The sequence below is a fragment of the Marmota flaviventris genome, chromosome 6, assembly GCF_047511675.1.
Source record: "Marmota flaviventris isolate mMarFla1 chromosome 6, mMarFla1.hap1, whole genome shotgun sequence".
NCBI lineage: Eukaryota > Metazoa > Chordata > Mammalia > Rodentia > Sciuridae > Marmota > Marmota flaviventris.
This window is the reverse complement of record NC_092503.1, coordinates 123,167,970-123,176,899: the sequence shown is the minus strand read 5'-3', so window position 1 is coordinate 123,176,899 and position 8,930 is coordinate 123,167,970. Positions and strand designations below refer to the sequence as shown.

General features: G+C 43.9%; 1 pseudogene; it reads left to right on the top strand.

The window, feature by feature from the left end:
- Positions 1–4,688: 4,688 nt before the first annotated feature.
- Positions 4,689–7,341, top strand: LOC114081612 (POU domain, class 5, transcription factor 1-like; annotated as a pseudogene).
- Positions 7,342–8,930: the final 1,589 nt, after the last annotated feature.

Here is an 8,930-nt window from a genome sequence, read left to right as displayed (position 1 = left end):
GAATCACTTTTCAAAAATAAGGAAAACAGAACAGATCTAAGACTTGAAGAAAACACTTTGGGAGTTGAGGGAGCAGAGCTGGTGTGGGCATTTTCTTTGAGTTAAGGTGGAGAGAGAGATTTAGAAAACAAATATATTGGTGGTGGTGTTAGATAGTAATGTCTGCTGGGTATGGTGATGCACGCCTGTAATCCCAGCAATTCTGGAGGCTGAGGCAGGAGGAGCACAAGTTTAAAGCCCACCTCAGCGATTCAGCGAGGTCTTGAGCAACTTTGTGAGACCTGGTCTCAAAATCAAAAAGGGCTAGAAACATAGTTTGGTGTTAAAATGCACCTGGGTTTAGCTCCCAGTATCAAAAAAAAAAAAAAAAATGGTAATGTGTAAAGTGGGCTATAGGAATTTATGAGGTAGGCTTTGTGTGCGTACTGCAGGATGAGGTGACATCTACACCAGCGTAAGAGAGGGAAAGGACAAATGAAAATAACTAGATGTGGGGATTCTGGGGAGAGAAGAGAGTGTCAAATATTTGAAGAGATATATGGTTAAGACTTAGGGGACAGAGGAGCACCATTCTTTTTAACTTTTAAAAATTATTTTTAGTTGTACATGGACACAATATCCATATTTTACTTATTTATTTTTATGTGGTGGTGAGGATCAAACCCAGTGCTTCACACATGCTCAGCAAGTACTCTACTGCTGAGCCACAACGCCTGCACCAGGAACACCACTCTTAAGGAATTTGAGGGAAAAATCAGGCTCTTGGGTCAAGCAGCTGACATGTAATTTCCACAGTTCTGTGGAGTGGAGTATCAGACTAGTAGAATCCAGGCTTCAGATTCATTTACTAATGGTGTGCCTTTGTTCAAACTGCTTAGCCTCTTGGTACCTATTTCCTCATGTATAAAATGAAGCTTATAGGGCTGAGGTTGTGGGCTTAATGATAGAGCACTTGCCTAATGTGTGAGACACTGGGTTCGATTCTCAGCACCACATATAAATAAACGAATGAATGAATGAAATGAAGCTGATAAATATCTGTCACAGGATTCATAGGGACCTAGATGTGTAATTACTTACATTAAGTGTTTAAGTTTTTCTTTCTTTATATATATTTCACATTACACTTTAAGTGTTATGTTTACACATTTTTTTCATGTGTATATTTTAGTTCACTAGATGAAATACTATATAAAATACATAGTATTTGTTTTTACGTGGTGCTGAAGATCGAACCCAGGGCCCCGCATGTGCTAGGTGAGCACTCTACCACTGAGCCACAACCCCAGCCCCTGCATTTGAAGTTTTTATCACTGACTTCACTGCAAGTACTCAAGATGTTCCTCAGTGATTTAGAAGCACAGATTTAGTTCTCTTTCTAATACTGTTATGGAGTTAGTGATTCTTCATCTAAATATGGGCGAAAGTATGCCCCTTCGAAAAAGTACAGCACAGGGACTGGGATTGTGGCTCAGTGGTAGAGCGCTTGCCTCTCATGTGCAAGACCCTGGGTTCAATCCTCAGCAACACATTAAAAAATGAATGAAATAAAGATTTTGTGTCAAAACTACAACTAAAAAAAAAGCATAGAAATGGAACATACCAAAAGTTTACCTTGTAGTATATGCTTAAGTATAAGCCTAAATAACAGAATTATTTATTTATTTTTATACCAGGGATTGAACCCAGGGTACTTAACCACAATGCCAGCCCTTTATTGTTTTTTATATTGAGTCAGGGTCTTGCTAAGTTGCTGGGCTTTGAACTTGCAATCCTCCTACCTCAGCCTCTCAAGCTGCTGGGATTACAGGTGTGCATGCCACTGTGCCCAGCCCCAGCCCTTTTAAAATTTTTTTTATTTTGAGAAAGTCTCATTAATTTGCTGAGGCTGGCCTCAAACTTGTAATCCTTCTGCCTCAGCATTCAAGGTCTCTGGGATTACAGTGTTTCATCACACCTGATTAGAATTAATTCTTTTTATTCATAAATAATGTTTACTACTTACAAGTCATGCACAACTGCTGCATATAATGAGCACTGCAGAAATATTTTTATTTTTTATTATTTTTGTTTTGTGGTACTAGGGATTCAACCTAGGGGTGCTGTACACTGAGCCACATCTGTGGCCCTTTTTATTTTATTTTGAGGTGGGATCTTGTTAAGTTGCCCAGTGTGGCTTGGAACTTGCCATCCTCCAGCCTCAAGTTCCAGAGTTACTAGGGTTAAAGTAGTGATTCTCCAAGCTCTACTAGTGAGGAAACAGGCTGAGCAATATGAAAATTTAGCCTGCCAAGATCACCCAGCCTTAGATGGGTGGAGCTAGGACAGTGGCCCTTATTTATTCAACTCCAGTGTCTGGGTTTTCCTCACTACTCTGTAGAATATTGCAGGATGACCAAAGATGCATTCCAAAGGGACATGAAGCCAGAACAGGACTGTTTAGGAACATACAAGAGGCATTATAGGGAAGACGAGTACCCTGAGAAAAAGAAAACCAGAAGAAGCCAGGCATGATGACATGCCTGTAATCCCGGCAACTTTATAGACGGGAACATCACAACTTTAAAGCCAGCCTCAGCAATGTAGGGAGGCCCTAAGCAACTTTGTGAGACCCTGTCTCAAACATAAATGATAAAAATAATAATAAAAAGGGCTACTAATGTGGCTCAGTGGTAAAGGGCCCCTGGGTTCAATCCCCAGTATCAAAATTTAAAAATGAGAAGGAACATGTAGCCATAAGGGAACTCAAAGTGGGCCTGGGAATATAAGAAGTTGCCCTTGTGAGGCCAGTGATGAATGCAGCAAGTGAGACATTTAGAACTGGTTCTCAGGGGTTTTATACAGGCAGCAGCAGCAGCACCTAGGAGTCTGTTAGACTCTGCACTCAAAGGTAGATCTCAGTGACTTGGGAGCCTAAGGCAGGAGGATTGAAAGTTCAAGGCCAGCCTCAACTCAATGAGGCCTTCAGCAACTTATTGAGAATCTGTCTCAAACTAAATAAAAAGTACCAGGGATTTAGCTCAGTGGTAAACCTCCCCTGAGTTCAATCCTCAGTACAAAAATAAAAAGGGGATGGGGTGTTGCTGAGTGATAGAGCACCCCTGGATTCAATTCCTAACATCAAAAAACAAAAAGGGCTAGAGATACAGCTTTGTGACAGAGCACCCCTGATGTTCAATTCCCAGTGTCACACCTACCAAAAAAAAAAATCAAAAGATACAAATATGATGCTAGGAGGAGAGGAGAAAGGGTGGAGGCGAGTTACCTTTCCATTAAGAATTGAGGGAGGGGCTGGGATTGTGGCTCAGCGGTAGAGCGCTCGCCTGCCTAGCACGGGCGGGACCCGGGTTCGATCCTCAGCACCACCTAAAAATAAAGGCATATTTTGTGTCCATCTACACCTAAAAAAAATAAATATTAAAAAAAAAATTGAGGGCTGGGGATGTGGCTCAAGCGGTAGCGCACTCGCCTGGCATGCGTGCAGCCCGGGTTCGATCCTCAGCACCACATACAAAGATATTGTGTCCGCCGAAAACTAAAAAATAAATATTAAAAAAAAATTGAAGGAATGGGGCTGGGGTCGTGGCTCAGGGGTAGAGTGCTTGCCTCACAAGTGAGAGGCACTGGGTTTGATTCTCAGCACTGCATATAAATAAATGAATAAAATAAAGGTAGATCAACAACTAAAATATATATTTAAAAAAAAAAAACTGGGCACGGTGGTGCACACCTGTTATCTCAGCGGCTCGGGAGGCTGAGACAGGAGGCCGGTCTCAGCAAACAGTGAGGTGCTAAGCAACTCAGTGAGACGCTGTCTCTAAGTAAAATACAATATAGGGCTGGGGATGTCATTCAATGGTCAAGTGCCCTTGATTTAAATCCCTGGTACCAAAAGCAAACAAAAAGACTTGAGAGAAGGCTTTTTAGATGAAGTAACATTAAAACCAAAGCCTAAAAGTGGAGAAGGAAACAAAATGAGTAGGGGGAAAAGAAAACGAGCCTTCAGGAGAACAGAATGTGCAAAGCCCCTGAGACTGGAGAGAGTTTAACATGATCAAAGAATGAGTTTGAGCTTAGATCTTGAGCAGGGGCCAGTACCCACAGGGCCTTGTGCTATGCCTTGACAGGGAGTTGGGGTGTGATGATAGGGGCATGGGAGTTCTCATTTTACAAAATTGCTCTGGCTCCTGGGTAAAGGATGGTGAGGGTAGGGACAGAGAGAGGAAATGCTAAAAGATATTTTTTTCCTTACTTTGGAAAGAAGGAGATGCTCTTCCTTCAAGAAGGCAAGAATTTTTATATGAATAGGAGGGGAAATGGCACTCACATTGGATGGGACTTACTTTCTCTGCGGGTCTGGTGCCCCAAATCAAAAAACTCAGAAGTTTGTCAAGCTACAGGAAGTGTTGAGCCAATGCTAATTATTTATACTGGACCAAGATGGTAGGGTTGTGTGTTTTTTCAACATGAGGTTCACTGATGAACAACAGGATTGAGAGACAGTATGATGATTCAGAATTGGAGATAGGCAGTCTGGTGCAGTGGTGCACACTTGTATTTCCAGACTTGGGAGGCTGAGAAAGGAGGAAAGCAAGTTTGAGGCCAGCTTAAACCACTTAGCAAGATCCTTCTCAAAAAATTAAAAAGGTATTTCTTCAGGTTCCCAGCTTGGAGTGTCCTTCTAACCCATGGCCGGACATCTGGCTTCAAACTTTGCCTTCTGGCCCCCTCCTGGTGGTGGGGATGATGGGCCAGGAGGGCCAGAACCAGGCTGGATTGACCCTCAAACCTTACTAAGCTTCCCACACCCTCCTGATGGTCCAGAAATTGGGCCGGGGGTTGGGCCAGGTTTGGAGGTGTGAGGGATTCCCTCATGCCCTCCACCCTATGAGTTCTGTGGAGGGGTGGCATACTGTGGACCTCAGGTTGGAAAGGGCCTGATCCCCCATGGTGGCCTGGAGACCTCTCAGCCTGAGAGCGAGGTGGGAGCTGGGATGGAGAGCAACTCTGAGGGGGCCTCCCCTGAGCCCTGCATTGCTCACCCTGCTGTGGTGAAAGTGGAGGAAGAGAAGATGGATCAAAACCCCCAGGGAGTCCCAAGATATCCAGGCTCTGCAGAAAGAACTTTCCAAGCTACTGAAACTGAAGAGGATTCCCCTGGTATATAACCAGGATGATATGGGGCTCACCCTGGGGGTTCTCTTTGGGAAGGTGTTCAGCCAAACCACTATCTGCCGCTTTGAGGCTCTGCAGCTCAGTTTCAAGAACTTGTGCAAGCTGCGGCTCCTGCTGCAGAAGTGGGTGGAGGAAGCAGACAACAATGAGAACCTTCGGGAGGTGAGGGTGGGAAGGGGCCTGCACTGGGGTCAGCTGAGATTGCTTCCCTCCCTGGCCTGCAGCTCTTGCTCTACCACACGGGGGCAGCAGTTCTCTCCCTCTCTTTTCTCTGCTAGGGATTGAATCCAGAGCCTGGCCCTCCTATTCTACCATTGAGCTACAATTCCTTCCCCAGCCCAGGGCAGCATTCTCAATGGGATGGAGTATGATCCCTCAGTTCTGTTGGGGGATTTAACCCCCTCCTTCCAGTTTCCTCCTTTTTTTGTTAATATTTTTGTTATGGATGGATGCAATATCTTTGTTTGTTCATTTTTATGTGGTGCTGAGGATCAAACCCAGTGCCTCACTTGTGCAAGGCAAGCGCTCTGCCACTGAGCCTCAACCCCAGCTCAGTTTCCTCCTTTTTATACCCTCTGGCTCTGGGGATAAATCCAGTCACTGTCTCCTTAGCAATGTGCTCTCAACTCACTGACCCCTCAATATGGTGCTGTTTTTCAGCAGGTCCAAAGCCTGACCTTGTCACCCCTTCCCTACTTGCCTAGATATGCAAAGCAAAGACCCTCCTGCAGGCTCGGAAGAGAAAGTGAATGAGTACCTAGAACCAAGTGAGAGGCAACCTGGAGTACATGTTCCTGCAGTGAACCCACACTGCAGCAGATCAGCCACATTGCCCAACGCTAGGGGCAAGTGTGGTTCTGTAACCGGCGCCAGAAAGCACTGACTATTCCCCCATGAGAGGATTTTCAGGCTGCAGCTTCTCCTTTCTCAGGGGAATCTGTATCCTTTCCTCTGGCCCCAGGGCCCCATTTTGGTACCCCAGGTTACGGAAGCCCTCACTTCACTACGCTCTACTCCCAGGTCCCTTTCCTGAGGGGGAAGCCTTTCCCTCTGTCTCTGTCACCACTCTGGGCTCTCCCATGCATTCAAACTGCCTGCCCTTCCCAGGTACGGGGGTAGAGGAAAGAGGAGCTAGGGAGAGAAACTTGAGTCTGGACCAGGGCTTTTGGGATTAAGTTCTTCTTTCACTAAGGAAGGAATTGGAAGCTCAAAGGGTGGGGGTGGGGAGTTAGGGAACTGGTTGGAGGGAAGTCAAAGTTCAACGCTCTTGATTTTAATCCCCACATCACTCATACTTTGTTCTTAAATAAAGAAGCCTGGGATACAGTAAAAAAGAAAAAATAAATAAAAAAAGAAAGAAAAAAGAAAAAGAAAAGGTCTGGGAATGTTGCTCAGTGGTAAAATGCCCCTGGATTCTCTCTCTCTCTCTCTCTCTCTCTCTCTCTCTCTCTCTCTCTCTCTCTCTCACACACACACACACACACACACACACACACATTGGAGATAGCCTGGTGGGTTTAAGGAAGAGCTGACAAAAAGAGAATGTCTATCATTGGGAGGATGTTTTGGAGAGGAAAACTGAAGCAAGCAGAAAGAATAGTCTGCAACAGGGGAGAGAAAATGCCTGCAGGACTTCAACAGGTCAGTGGGTATGGTGAAATGTATGAGGTACTTAGCCTATCTCCTTGAAAAAAGAAAAAGAGGGACTGGGATTGTGGCTCAGTTGCAGAGCACTTGCCTTGCACATGTGAGGCACTGGGTTCGATTATCAACGCCATGTAAAAATAAATAACAAAGTAAATATATGTGTCCACCTATAATTTTTAAAAAACTTTAAAAATATATTTTAAAAAGGAAAAAAATCACATATGTTTACATAAGTAAACAGTAACAAGTCCTTTTTGATTTTCATGGAGAATTTTAAAGACAAATGGCTGAACTCATTTTTAAAATATAGAGAAAAAGTTAAGCTCTGTTTAAAAGTTCTTGTGGCTTGTCACAGGAGATAGGTGAGAAACAGGCAGTAGAGGGAACCACAAGGTAAGTTGAGGCCACTAGTTTAGGACAAGTTCATTTGATTTTTCACCTAAGCCGTGTACTTTGGTATTTTACTTAAATTTGGTCCTTAGACTATGACAGGTCCTTCCTTCTCTGCCAGTGGATTGAGCAACAATAGACTGACCTGATCCCTCTCAAATCGGGAAGGGAACCCCAGCTGCCTTGGCCTTACTGAATGTCTTGAGACCTTTGAGATGTTGCCCTCGTGTGGCCAGTGCCTGAAATAGCAGGACACTGTCCAGGGCTCTCAGAATTTTCCAGCATCAGCATCACCTGGTAATTTGTTAAAACTATGAAGTCTCAGGATCTACCCTAGATCTATAGAATCAGAAACATGGCTGTACTTCACCATTTGTCTTCTGTCCGGCCGTTCAGATGAACACCAAGTCATTCAAAGACCATCATTCTCAAATGACCCACACCCCAATAGCCCCATCTTCCCCATCTCTGTCCCACTCCTTGCGATATAATATACTCTAATTTCTGATTTCAAGAGTAGCCGACTTCTTATTTGAAGTTAATCCTATTCCTTCATGTCTGGTCTCTTTCTTCGTAGAAATCTTATTCCATCAACTAGGCCCTCAGTCTAATATCTGTTTTGAAGAACTAAAAATCATTTTACCCTACATCTAGAAGCTGGCTTATTCCCTCTGGCAGAGCTTTCTGGGACAAGCAGTTTACAACACTTCCCCTCCACACCACCTTTTTAAAATTTTGGTACCAGAAATTGAACCTAGGGGTGCATAACTATTGAGCCATATCCCCAGCCCTTTTTTTTAAATATTTATTTTTCAGTTGTAGTTGGATACAATACCTTTGATTTTATGTGGTAATGAGGATCGAACCAAGGGCCTCACGCTTGCTAGGCGAGTGCGCTACCACTGAGCCACAACACCAGCCCCCATTTTTTATTTTTTAATACAAGGTCATGCTAAATTGCTGAGACTGGCCTTGAATTTGCCATCCTCTGGCCTCAGCCTCCAAAGTCACTGGGATTACAGGTATGCACCATGGGTGCTCAGTACACTTTCACTTTTCTTGTCTTTTCCACTTTTTCCACTGAAACTGGCCTGTCAATTAGAGGTGCTCCTGTTGCTGATCTGGAAAATGCTGAGTAGATGTAGGATGTTTTGGAGAGGAAAACTGAAGCAAGCAGAGAGAATAGTCTACAACCGGGGAGAGAAAATGCCTGCAGGACTGGACAGTGTCCTGTTATTTCAGGCACCGGCCACACGAGGGCAACAACTTCTTATATCTTATTTCCCTCATTCCCCAGATTTTCCTGCCACAGATACTCTCCACTTTCATTCCTTTCCTAAGCAGCTCCACAAGGCTGGTAGATTCAGCTGGAACTGACAGGCCCACAGTCAGTCTATGAGGAGCTCTGTACTCCCAAAGATCTCACAAAGTGTTTCACATATATTTCAAAGTAGAGTTAACCCTCTGTATCCATGGTTCCACATCCAGATTCAATCAAATATATATCAAAAGTATTTGTCCAAAAATAATTGCATTGTATGTTGTCATTATATATGTATGTAGGATTTACATTGTATTAGGTATAATCTATAGGTGATCTCAAATACAGGGGGATGTATATAGATTATATGCAACTATGCCATTTTGTGTGAGTTGAGCATGCTTGAATTTTGGTGTATGTGGGGGTTAGGCAGGTCCTGGAATCACTCTCCTGTGAC